This window comes from Paramisgurnus dabryanus, chromosome 6 (genome assembly GCF_030506205.2).
Source record: "Paramisgurnus dabryanus chromosome 6, PD_genome_1.1, whole genome shotgun sequence".
Lineage (NCBI taxonomy): Eukaryota > Metazoa > Chordata > Actinopteri > Cypriniformes > Cobitidae > Paramisgurnus > Paramisgurnus dabryanus.
In genome coordinates, this window is record NC_133342.1 from 13404316 (window position 1) to 13417468 (window position 13153).

At 35.6% G+C, this 13153-nt stretch overlaps 2 long non-coding RNA genes across 7 annotated transcripts in view; one reads left to right on the plus strand and one right to left on the minus strand.

Annotated features, from left to right (window-relative positions):
* Positions 1-13153, plus strand: part of LOC135747192 (uncharacterized) — a 40998-nt gene that overhangs the window by 2725 nt on the left and 25120 nt on the right. Inside the window, exons 2-3 of the long non-coding RNA XR_010531736.2 lie at positions 11371-11469; positions 11548-11633. This is a non-coding gene — a long non-coding RNA (uncharacterized lncRNA). The remainder of the gene's footprint in view (positions 1-11370; positions 11470-11547; positions 11634-13153) is intronic.
* On the minus strand, positions 696-8565 carry LOC135748754 (uncharacterized). Of its 6 annotated transcripts, none has more exons than XR_012336823.1 (12): positions 8287-8565; positions 8073-8150; positions 7795-7966; positions 6702-6718; positions 6574-6591; positions 6223-6409; positions 5214-5331; positions 5065-5116; positions 4923-4956; positions 4665-4743; positions 2911-2979; positions 696-1692 (listed from the first exon to the last, which is right to left on the minus strand). It is a non-coding gene; the product is annotated as an uncharacterized lncRNA (long non-coding RNA). The 6 variants fall into 6 exon arrangements; XR_012336821.1 differs by having other exon boundaries at positions 5206-5331; XR_012336824.1 differs by lacking the exon at positions 4665-4743.

Genomic DNA, 13153 nt, shown 5'->3' on the forward strand with positions numbered 1-13153 from the left:
ACGACCCCCCCACTTTTACTGTGCGTTCACAAGGCCACCAAGCATCAAAGTGGCCAGAAGTCATACATTTAATGAGAGACGGAGGCGAGCTCCGGCGAGCAACAGCGCAGTGCGTCATGTACAGTGTTCTCTGATTTGTTACTTTGTAGATTTGAGTGAACTAACATTCAGCCAATCACAGAGCGTGTCTGCATGAGCTTCAAATCTCTTGTTGCTCTTGTGAAGTTTCGTTTGTTCATTTACTTTTGCTATTACGCCGTCTGGGATAAAATGCACCCCAGAAAAAAGCAAAGGACGATTAGCCTACATAATTTTTTCAAACACACGTTAGATAATGTTGCAGTATGTCGTGATGACACAAATCACGAGATAAAGTTTTCATGTTATGATTTAACCTACTGTAGTTAAAATACACTACCCAGACAGCACACATACATCTGGCCGACGTTGTGCCGACTTTCAAAGTTCCATCGGCAAGATGTCGCTCAGGGAGCGTTTGCTCATTGGGAAGATGTCGTCTAGATGTCGGCATCTCGTCGCAAATGCCCTCGGGCCGATATTTAAACGATGCAATTTCAGCCGCTCTGCACGGGCTTTACCGGGCATTTATTTATTAATTTAAACCTTTATTCATTCACATTTATTCAGAATAATGTGCTTCTTTGCAATAATAACTAAAAACAAGTACACCACTGTCAATAACCGTTGCAAATTTATTTATTTGACAAATATAACACATAAACAACTTGGATAAATCAGTAACAGAATATTTAGATGTGTCACACATAAATTACATATTCTGTAACTATTATACACTGCTATACTACTGTGTAAACGTTTTACTTACACTTAACTTAAATATTTCTTATACCCTTCAAAATAATATACTCTTATATGATTCAATTACGTTTGTGGACAAAAATATAGTCTCAACATATACATTTATTTCAATTGAGAACTAAAATTTAATTTAAAACTTTTTTCAAATTACTTGGACAAAATGATAAAATAAACAAGTAATTCAAGCCCATAATACATGGAAATTTCTTTAAAAATATCTCAGGGTGAGATCTCAAAAAATTACTGAAAAAACCCAAGGGTATATATTTCACATTCTAGGCAAAGGGTGGCTGCATTTGAAATGCTAAAATATAACAGTTTGGATTTCAGAAGTTTTAGTCTCAAGATAATTCACATATGTTGTACAAATGGGAAAAACACGGCCTGTGAAAACCCAGCAAAGTATTTCTTTGTGACTTACTGTTTTCTACATAAAATCATCCTACACAATTCAGAAAACATTCTCTGAAAAATTAATCTTGACATCTTCAATACTGACTGAGTAAGGTCATGCCAAAGACTGAACTCAATGTTAAATCAGTAAATTCAAACTTTAGATGTCATAAGATGTTAAGACAGTAGCCTGGATTTCATATACAAGGTCACATATTTATGTATCTCAGAAATATATTGTAAATAATAATGTGCATGTACATAACAAAAACATTTAATCATAAAACATTCTCGTCAGGTCTTCTGTCTTTATTTTCTGCACTCGTCTCTGCAAGCAGTGCCTTTAAACCTTAGAGGTTCCTCTTTGTTGCTTTCGTTTCCTGTCCCGAACACCGCCTTTTAAACATCTGGACACCACTTCTTCCTCTCCATGGTTCCTCTTTGTTGCTTTAGGATCACCTAAATGGAAACATCCAACAAAAAATTATTAATCATACGATCACATTTTATATTTAAATTTAAGTGCCTATGGCAAACATGAACAATCGTGTATATTGGATAGATAATCAAAAAGTGGACCCACAAAGCATACAGTACTTTATGTAAGCATATAAAGCATCTGGTCTACTGTGTTGTTGCATTCCTGAATGTCTGGCTGTGCATTATAAACAGTGTTAATTCTTCTTTGCATCCTCAGCTACAGCTATACTTAAAATGAGTGCTATAGGAGGAATTAATGCAAATGTCTTGAAAATTATACATTTTATTGTTAGAGATATCTAAAGATAACAGTCACCCACTTGCTTACCACCAAACTGTGTTGAACAAGTGCTTGCATCGGTGTTCGTGTAATCGAGTAAAGTATAACCTTATTCACACAGCACTTTGGTCCCAGAAAATATCCGTAAAATTGGCAGAGAGGCATTTGTGTGAATGCAAACATGTGTCGTAGATGTTCTGGGATTGTTCCAGGAAAGAGGACCTAGTAACATTACTGTAAGATACCTGGAAAGCCCTCTTTGTGAATGAGAAGCAGAAACAATAGCGTAGTTTTGAAGTTATGGTTCAGCTCTTTAAAACAAGGGTTTTACAAAGGTCGGCAAACTGGACCGAAGCAGAGATGAGAGAGCTCGTCACTATCCACGCTGAAGCAGAGATCATTTAGCAGCATAACTGTTCTAGCGCATCAGGCGCTCACATGAGCTTATATTAAACAAAATACATGTGCGTCATCGCAACAAGATATACCGTTCAGCTCTTTAAAACGGGGGTTTAAATGAACATTTACATTCACGATGAGAAATGTCTGCAAACTGGACTAGGACAGAGTTCAGGGAGTTTCAAATATCCACTTTGAAATTGGGTTAATTCATGTGCATACTAGAACAGCGCATCACGCATTCCATTATAGTCTTATCATAAACAAAAATCCAGTCATCTGCAGAGAGATATAATCAATAATAACAAACCTTCAGACACTGTGGATAAAACCTATCAAGTGCAGGACTTTAAACCCATCATGTGTCTTTACGGCATAAACACAGATTCCGGAAAATCATTGGCAGTGTGAATGAACCAAAAATCTAATGGTCCTGGACCAAGTTTAAGTATAATATGAATGGGCCCTTCTTCAATGTATCGTGTCTAACAGATACCAAGTTGCAAAGTTTGTCTCACCTGTGGGCTACAACACTTAGTTCTGTCCTAGTATACGCCTTAGTCCTCGGTCTAGATCTCACCCAAACACTGTAAACGGAGCAGAACAGAAATGTTAATTTGTAAGTAGAAATGATAAGTGGACCCAGATTTGTTCCAGAATGTATTAAATGAAGTTAACATGGCCTGCTTTGTCTAAGATAAAGGATAAAATGCACTGTTAAATAAAAGACATTTTAAAAGGGTTGAGTTGTCTGAACAAAGTCATCTTGTTGCTTTGACGTCTTTGTTTTAGTTTATCTTTACCCTTCTGCTTGTTAACAGCACACATCATCAGTAATGTTCAATTATTACTTTATGCATTACTTTATTATTGTATTAATGTTAAACACACCTTCAGGATCGTCAGTGTACTCAAATAGATAAGACTGAGCAGTGTTGATTTACCACCAGGGATTTTGATCTGTAAATGAATTCAGTCAAAGCAACAAGATGACTGTCTGATGACTCGAATGAGTTAAAGGATTACTCCTCCCACCAAAATGAAAATTGACTGATTATTTAAATTCATGTCATCCAAGAAGTTATCTATTACTTTTTTAACAGAACACAATCAGAGTTATATTAAATAATTTCCTGGTTCTTTACATTTATATATTGTATTTATATTTTTGCTTTATAATGTCATTGACTGGGATCAATGTTTTTCAAAGCTTAAAAGTATATCCATACATCATTAAAGTAATCCATATGTAACCAGTGGATTAATAAATGTGTTCCGAAGCGAAACAATACGTTTGTGAGAAAAACTATTCATATTTATTGCTTTTTGTGATAGAGACAAGACATTTACAAAGTTAAAAAGACAATTTAAATATGGCAGCACGTGTTATCGCATTGGATGTTATGCATCTCATGACTAGTCGTAATATGAATTGTGATGAAACGCAGTAGAGACACGTGAGAAACAATGCGATTGAGTTGTTGTAGTCTGTTTACATAACGTATGCATCGTAACTCGCTTAAAGCTTAAAATATAAAGTTTTTCTCATAAGCCTATCATTTTGCATCAGAAGAACCACTGGGTTATATATGGATCACTTTAATGATGAATGGATGCACTTTTGGAACTTCAAAACATTGATGCCCAGTCAATGCCATTATTAAGCATTGAAGAACCAGGACCAGTGGCGGACAAGGACTTATTTTCCGAGGGCGCACAATGCAATGCGAAGCTCATCCCAACATGTATGTAGCCCGTAATGTGTGTGGTTCTTCATTTTAAAATATGTGTTAGGCGTGTCGCATGTGAATCACGTGTCATGTCAAAATAAGTGCCTGCTGCACACACGTCTGAAGGGTTTATGATAAAAGATACCTGCATTATCTCATGTGTAATCAGAGTTTAATGTTAAGTGAATGTGTTGTGTGTATTTTGTGAACGTGAGCATCTCTTTTATCATAAACCGTTTTGACGCGTGTGCAGCAGGCACTTCTTTTGACAAGACACGTGATGCACATGGTTTACATGACGCAACAAACACATATTTTTGAAAACACGAGCAACACACATGACACTCTGAACACTTATTTTGAATTCGCACCCCTCAGAAGAGCAGTCATGAGCTGCCACTTGCCAGGACAGTATTTAATATAACTTTAATTGTGTTTGGCTAAAGAAAGAAAGACAAACATCTTGGATGACATGAGGTTGAGTAAATAATCCTTCAAAGCTAAAAGTTTACGTAAAAATTATAATTGTATCATTTACTCACCTTCATGTTGTTATAAACTTGCCAAAAATTCTTTAATCTGATAAATGATGTCAATCATACAGTTGATGGTACCCATTGACTTCCATAATAGGAAAAAGACATTTTATTGAAGTAAATGAGCAGCTGTGTACTTAACATGATTTATCAAAATATCTTGTTTTGTGTATATCACAATAAATAAACTCATGCCGGTTAAGAACATAAACAGGGCCTGTGTGATCACTAAAGCACAATAAAAAACATGTAAAGCTATCTTACCTTGAAAGAAAATTTGACACAGACTACTGAAAATCTAATGAATGAAAAAGACAAAAAATAATATATTATGCACAAACGTTAAAAACAACATTGCAGTGTAGTGCTTAGTTTAATGTGTTTCAAATAAGTAAATTCAACTTACATTATTTGTATAGTATATATCAGTACAGTGACATGCACAAGTTTGGGCACCCCTGGTAAAAAAATTCTGTTAATGTAAACATTTAAGCGAGGGGAAGATGAAATGATCTCCAACAGGCATAAAGTTAAACATGAAACGCACATGATTACCACTGTATGTAGTCCAGTGCTGGCATCGTTTGAAGTCCTTGCAAGGGTCGATGTCATCTTTCCATTTGTGTTAGGTCATCTGACAGAGGCAGGATCCAGACTGCAGCTCACATAATTGCTAGTAGAAATAGAAAAGCAAATTGAGAAAATTTGCATGACTGCTGTTCATAGCTTTTTAGGTAGTGGATAGTTGTGATTATTAAGTTATTTATAACCTGAGGCAAAGGTTAGTGAATGCAATTATGTGTATGCTAGACTTAGAGCTGTTGCTTTTGGTGGATATAATCGGCGGTGTCAATTTCAACGTTGATAATTAGTCAACATAAATATTGTGTCATCACGACAAAAATATAGTCTTTTCCCCTTTGACATGGCAGATTTAAATGCAGATTAACATTCACAATGAGAAATATCTGCAAACTGGACTGAAGAAGAAATCAGGGGGCTCGTCACTATCAGCTATGAACATTCACCAGCATAACAAAACAGCGTGTAACGCAGTGCTTCCCAATCCTGGTCCTCGAGCACCCCCTCCAAAAAACTTATTTAAAACACCTGATTCAAGTTATCAGCCTCCTTCCAAAATGGTAAACATGTCTCCCTAACAAGCTGATGAGTTAAATAAGGAGACAACTAAAAATTTTTGGGAGAGGGTGCTCGAGGACCAGGATTGGGAAGCACTGGTGGGAAGCACTGGTGTAACGCACTCCTTTATGATCTTATTAAACAAAAAAATACATGTGTGGTTTCTCGAGAGAGAAATCACGGATAAGCAAACTACAGATACTACAAAAAAACCTACCAAGTGCAAGACTTTAAATATGTCATGTCTTTATGGCATGTGTGTGAAAGCACAAACAAATCCAGAAAACTATTGGCAGCGTGAATTAACCAAAATCAAATAATCCCAAACAACTCCCGGATGTGTACTCTGTATTTTTTCCATAATATGTGAGTGAAAAGGGCTACAGACATTAACCATTCATTGAAAGCAAGTTGTCCACTGAACCTTAAATGTCCTTGTCAGTATCGGGAAAGCGGTCCTGAAACAAATATCCTCGTCGTAAGAGATGTACGGCGTACTGTCTCGAGTAAACATATGGAGTCCTTCTTTAGGATCTCTGACTGCCGCACTCTGATGTTGTTCACCTGGCGTGTAACACGACAACCCAAATTGTCTTCATTATCCCAGGCACCTGCACAGAAACATTGAGAACACAAGCACCAGGGAAGCAGTGAGTGTGCGTCTTACCTACACCTAATGTAGCGTGTACATGCCGGGCGATGGAGGCCCCGGTGATCCCAACATAGGGGGGATAATCAGTTATAAGTGAGTAACAGCTGGTTAAAAACAACTTACAGCAAATGATGTTGTGATCTGTTTTGCAAAGACATAAAACATAACAATTGAATATTACAGATTAACATAAATGATGTCCAGTTACACCCACTAAAATGTCTTGAGGTGTCTGTCAGTGAAACACTTACACAGCAGTGCCAATGACCTGTTAACACACAAGAAGAGAGGAAACATATATGAGGGAAATATTAGCTAAGGAAAAAGGCAAGAAATTTATTCAGTCATTTCCAGCCCTTGATGTGTTTAAAATCCACAGTATGGCAAATGACTATGATATGAAACACCTGTTCATTAAATCACTGTACATTTCATACATCTGATATACAATAACGTAAATCAGATTGCACTGTGCATAACAAAATGGTTGTCAAAGAAGCTGAACTAACTTACATAATGCCAATGTAAACATCTCTTGTTTGTGTTGTTTTTAAATTTGCTGCCATTGTAAGCACTCAAACTATCATAGAGATCATAATAATACACTTTATACAGTAACTAAAACTGCCAGAGCATCATAAATATATATAGAGACAAAAAGCATATTATTCACACTCACTAAATGTGTTTAAAATGACAATTTACCTCAGACAAGATATTTGCAAAAGCTTTTCTAACAAACGGGACATCACAATTAACCATAATATTATGTTGATCATTTAAACATCAAACAAACACTCAAAATGAAATGAAACAACCCAAATTACTATGTTATTGAACTCAATTATATAATCATCGATAATCATCCTCATATTTTTCCTAAAATGTAAATTAACGTTACCTCAGAATACTTCCAACTGCTGTTCAGAAAAGCAATGGCCATCTGCCTATTAAGTTCATCGTTTATATAGCAACAAAAACACAATACTGAACAAGTGAAAGGTATTCAGATTGATTTCAAGTACCATGTTTTTGTCATAGCATAAAAAATTAGACGAGAAATGACCTTTCTGTCCTCACGTTAACATTACCTCTAGTCGGTCAGACTCTACATAACAACAAGCTGACACGTATTGTTTTACAGAAACATTTTAGAACAACTAAAAATAATGGAAATTATAATCTCTATTAAATAATACACAAACATTTTAGCAAAAATGCCTCAAATCTGAATAGCGCTGCTAGTACTACAAACGCATGACTTTATTAGCTGTACTGTAGTAGACGGAGTGCCTTATACTAACTTTTAAGACTTTTAATATAAGATTTTTGTCGAAAACTTACCTGAGCCACGTACGTCTGCGAAGTCAGCTCCCGCATTTTTTCCTTGTTCATGGCAAGACGAGACTGTAGTGGCTTCTCTGGGTTAAGGAATATATCGCCATCTGTTGGTTTGGCATGCTCATGACAATGCATCATACCGGGGTTTTGCGTGTTCGAGTTGACGTGGAATTGTCTGTTTTTTTACGAAGGAGGGGAACACAAAACAATGATACGTGTAAAACAAGCCAATAATCCCTTATTTGTCCTCACTTTCCCGAGTTGTCTTTACTCTAACTTACTTGAGTATTAACGGCGGCTGGCAACCAGCGTATGTACATTACTGCCCCCTCCTGCTTCGGAATAATGGAACTTAGCAGCTGTGTGTCATTAAAAGCAAAGAAAGCGCTGCTATTTTATTTATTTTTACTTGTATATTATATTAAAACATTTACATTTACTTAACGGATTCCATTTTTCTCCACTTATTATCATTTACTTAGTTCTTGTACATACTTGATACACCCATGGTGTCGCCTTTGCTCTGGTGGGTTCACTGGGTTGCAAAGGGAGGAGTAACTGGGCACGCACCAACAGAGAGAAGCGCGGCATCGGCCTCCGGTATAGTTATCCGACCCAAAGCCGACGTAACAGACAAGCTTGATGAGCGGGAAATACCGTTGACTTGACTGAAGATTTGGCCGATGCCTGGCCGATACTTATTAGATGTTTCAGATAAGGAGGCCGACGTACGCTCTTGAGCCGACGTCGGGCAGACGTACGTGTGCTGTCTGGGTATGGAGTCGGACCTCCTCACGCTGCGCAGGATTCAGCGTGGGTTGCACAGATTAAAATAAGCAGAGTTTAGAGCTAAAATATGGTTTGTTTATCTCAGTTTAATTTTAATTCGAGTTGTGTTGCACCACTTACATTTAAACACAGCTTACAAACCTTATAATATAGATTAAAACTTATTTATGTTAAACCCATCATCTGCGCTGATGAATCTGCCGGTGTAATTAAACAGCAACAAATGTTGACGTTGTCATTCATAAAGAAAATAAACAGTTTATGCAGGCAAATGTAATATATTTTTTTGTAGCCTATATTATAAATCACTATACATCGGTAATCTAAAGATCTTATTCAAATAAAAACATTTGAGAATCATTAAAACAATCAATTGTATTGATTAACGAAGCAATGTGGCAGGAAATATTGCGAAGCTCAGTTATTGTGATATAATGAATGAACAAGATGTGCCGACGCGACGCATTTGTCATGAAGCACCGCCGTGTGTCCGTTTATTCACTGCTCTCAGTTTCTGACTGGAGCGCGCATGACAGAGGAGAAGCGCATACGAGCATCGGGAGCTGTCACTGGTAGTGTTAAGTAATATTTTTAAGCCGTCAAACTCACTCTGTTGAGACGTTATAATAAACGCATCTTTGAATAGTGCCACCACGCTCGCGGTGTCTGTTTCTGATGATTTAGCCACATATTTAATTGTAGAAAATCTATTTGAACTCATCAAACATTAAAGTTAATCAGAGATTTAAAACAAAGTTTAAAGTAATGGAGCAACAGGATTAAAGATAATCTAGTTTAATTGTAAAAAGTTTGGAAGTTTTGATGTTTTGAACAGGGGGTGCTGTGAAATAATTTTTTTTAACAAAAAACCTATGAGCCTATAGGCCTATTTAAAATACATTTTAAAAATAAATACATTGAGTTTTAATACTTTATTGTCATATACACTTCAGTGCACACAGCCAGGGTCTGAAACATACAGACATCATCAGTTTTCAGATAAATATATGCGCTATTAATCAGAAGCAGAAATACTTTGAATAATCCCAGGGAAAATTACTTTCATTATAACTTCAGATATACATACATAGAACATATTTTAATACAACATATAATATTATAACAACATAATAATAATTAAACTTCACAATTTTTAATATCCATGCGGACGAAAATATTTTACTTTCGTTTTTAAATCACACGTCGATTAACAGTGGTAAAATATTCTCACAGTAACATACCTAGTATATTTTTATATAGATCTTTTTTTACTAAATAATAATATTACTGTCTTATTTAACTTACAATTCATAAATGGAAAAAAATAATAATGGGTTTAGTTCTGATATTGTATACTTTTATAAAAAAAAATACATGGTTACATTTTTAGAATATATTAGGCTTTATATAAGGTTTGTACTCTAAAAATTCTTTATTTGTTACAAACAAGAGATAAAGAATTTACAAACGTTCTCATCTCACCATATCCACAGGTACATAGTCATTATATACAATAAATTCGTGGGGTAGCATTTAAATAAAAAAAAATAGATGCATTCGTTTAAAGTAAAGCATTTATTTACTTAGATGAAGCAGCTATTTACGCCTTCTAACGTCTCATAATCGGTCATCATTTATGTCCAAGAGACTCAATAATAATCTTTTACATTTTAATCCTTTAATTTTTCATATTAAAAAGCGTTTTTGTGCTTCTTCGCATTCATGTATGTGATAAGCAAACCCGCGTTGTCATCCCGTTAATACTGTATGCGCATAATATCAACGCGCTCTTTACTATAGCAAAAGACACTCGCGTCGCGCATTGCGCCGGTTGTATAATAGAGTCCAAAGTCTCTCATGAGCTAGGGGACGAATGCCCAGGGAGTTCAGAATTTCTGTGTGGGCATGCATTAGCCAAAGGTGTGTGAGTCTATTCTGGGTCATGGTGCTGCTTACCCATGTCTTCAAAAGACGCAAGGCGGAGAAAGTGCGCTCGGATGAGGCCACGGAGATGGGTAGGCACAGACAGTAATGAAATTAAAATCCAAAATACACGTAATAACCTACGTGTGTCAAAAATAATCTCCTAAAATATTCATAAGAAATATATAAATTGTGCAAAATATTTTTACTTAAAAAAAATCTCCCTCTCGCCAACAGTGGGTGCTGCAGCACCCACAGCACCCCCACTTCCCACGGCCATGTATGATTAAATAACTTACTTCCATCTTGAAAATATTAAAAACTTGTAAATACATTGATTTAGGTTTTATTGCTATATTTTCATAAAATGTATGTTGTATAAAATTAGTGTAGATGTAATCTGTATATTCATCAAAATACAAATGTAGTGTAACTGAAATATTGTAACTATCATAAAATATCTTTATTTCATAAAAATAAAGTAGGCTATAGATGGTCTCACATTGGTTTCAAAGTCCTGCAGTATTTTTAAATTGTGAGTATGATTTCACAAATATAGGTTCATATAAGCTATCATGGCATGTTCCCAAAATTGCCACTAGGGTGCTGTAAAATGCCAATTGGTATTCTATTTTGGAATGTATTATTATGAACAGCAGCTTTACTGTCCCCCCCACTTTTAAAATGGCTGCTACGCCCCTGGACCCAAGGATTCAGAAACCAAAAGGATGATTGTGGAGCATTGCTGCAATTGTTATGATGTCAATAATGACAACAGAAACAAGTAAGTATTTATTTTGCATTTGTATGTAGTTGTGTGATATCTGAATTTGTAAGGTTTACTGTCACTCATACATTCATTACCAGGTCTAAGTGCAGCACATCTGTCTCCAGCAAGGAAATCACATCACGTGGCTTTAACAGAATTTAAACTGCATCGACAAAATCTTGTGTCAAAGCAGTCATGTACTTACTGTCATACATGATTTATTTTCTCCACCCTAATTTTTTGTTATTCACAAATCATACTACCTTTGCACACAGTTTAAGGGTCCAAGATGCAGCAGCTGGAGGGAGAGCCGGCTGGAAGGAAGCGAGATCCAGGATCTTAGAAATCTAACGCTTTAGGAGTAAGTCAATTGTGTTATTTAATAAAAAAGCTACATATAGATTGTCTGTTAAAATAAATGACAATAAGCAGTTTTGATTGATGGAATATAGACTATTTTTGTATAATTAAAAGTAGTTAAAATGCAGATGAAGAGCATGAGACTCTGAGACATGAAATTCTACTGCAACATAGCCTACTTTGTTTTCCACATCATAATCAAATCATAATTTACTAACTAATGGAAGCCATTAATTATTTATTCCTGTCTGTTACAACGTATGATTATGCAAATCGGAAATAAAATGAGCATTCTGAGTTAAATATAGACCTAACGTCGCATTTAATTGATAAAGGCTTAATTCAACTATGGGTTCATTTATTCGTTTTCATATTGCACATCCTCACCTTCACCACGACCCAGGCGAGAGTGAGATCAGAAGTGGCATATGCTGCGCAAACCGATCGGTGAATGACATCAAAGTACCGCGAGAGTATGATGCTTTGATGTCATACGCCGATCGGTCGCTGCGCAACCCTGCACGAGAAGTCTTTCAAACAAACGTTTTCCATTTGCATGGAGTCGTACTCCTTCAGATGTATACACTGTGGTGAATTAACATTTTATCGTGTCAGACAAACAGTAAAAATGAACGCTAAACAAATCTGTCATACATTGTGGTTGTGGATAATGGGGTAATTTCTGTCTCCTGAACTGAGGAGAGTGCCATCTTATACGGAGCTTTCCCTGAGGAGTCTGTGAACGGTCAGTCAATACAAACAATATAATGACTAAGAATAAGCCTAAATCTGCTGTATAAACCTACATTTGTTTAATCTGTTTTTGTATTTTATCTGTTTAAAACAGCTGGGTTGTCACATGCTTTTAGTCTAAACGTATAAAAATAGCTTAAGGCTAATGTACATTTATCTATGACGTAACGTTATGTATTTTTTCAGACGCTTTAAAACCCTTTAATGTTTCAGACTTAGTGAAAGCATTGATTTATTTGCAATTTAGGTTGTAAATGTTTACTAACCTACAGTTGATAATGTTGTTTTTATAGACAACCAAACATAGCTACCATCAAAGTTAAATAAAGTACATTTGAGGTTTTGTAAAAGCATTTTCCAGCAGGGCAAGCGATCTAGAAATGGACAGGCCAAGTTTGATGGTATGATCATCAGAACTTAAAACATCTGTAATATCAATATAAGCCACTTGTCTTTGGTTTTGTAATCAATTATGTCTATCCTGTCTGTGGTATGATTTGTCAAAGTTGATTCACATGAATAATAAATCAAACATATTTTTTCAGGATATAGACATAACTGGAGTACGTCATTTTAAGGTTTTTTATTTATTTTCTTGATTACAATGATTTGTAAGTAAAGGACTAATGCATGCTATAAATACAGACAACATTGTTTAAAGGGACAGTTCACCCAAAAATGAAAATTCTGGCATCATTTACTCACCCCCATGATGTTTTAGATCTGTATGAATTAATTTTTTTCTGATGAACCCAAAATAAGACATTT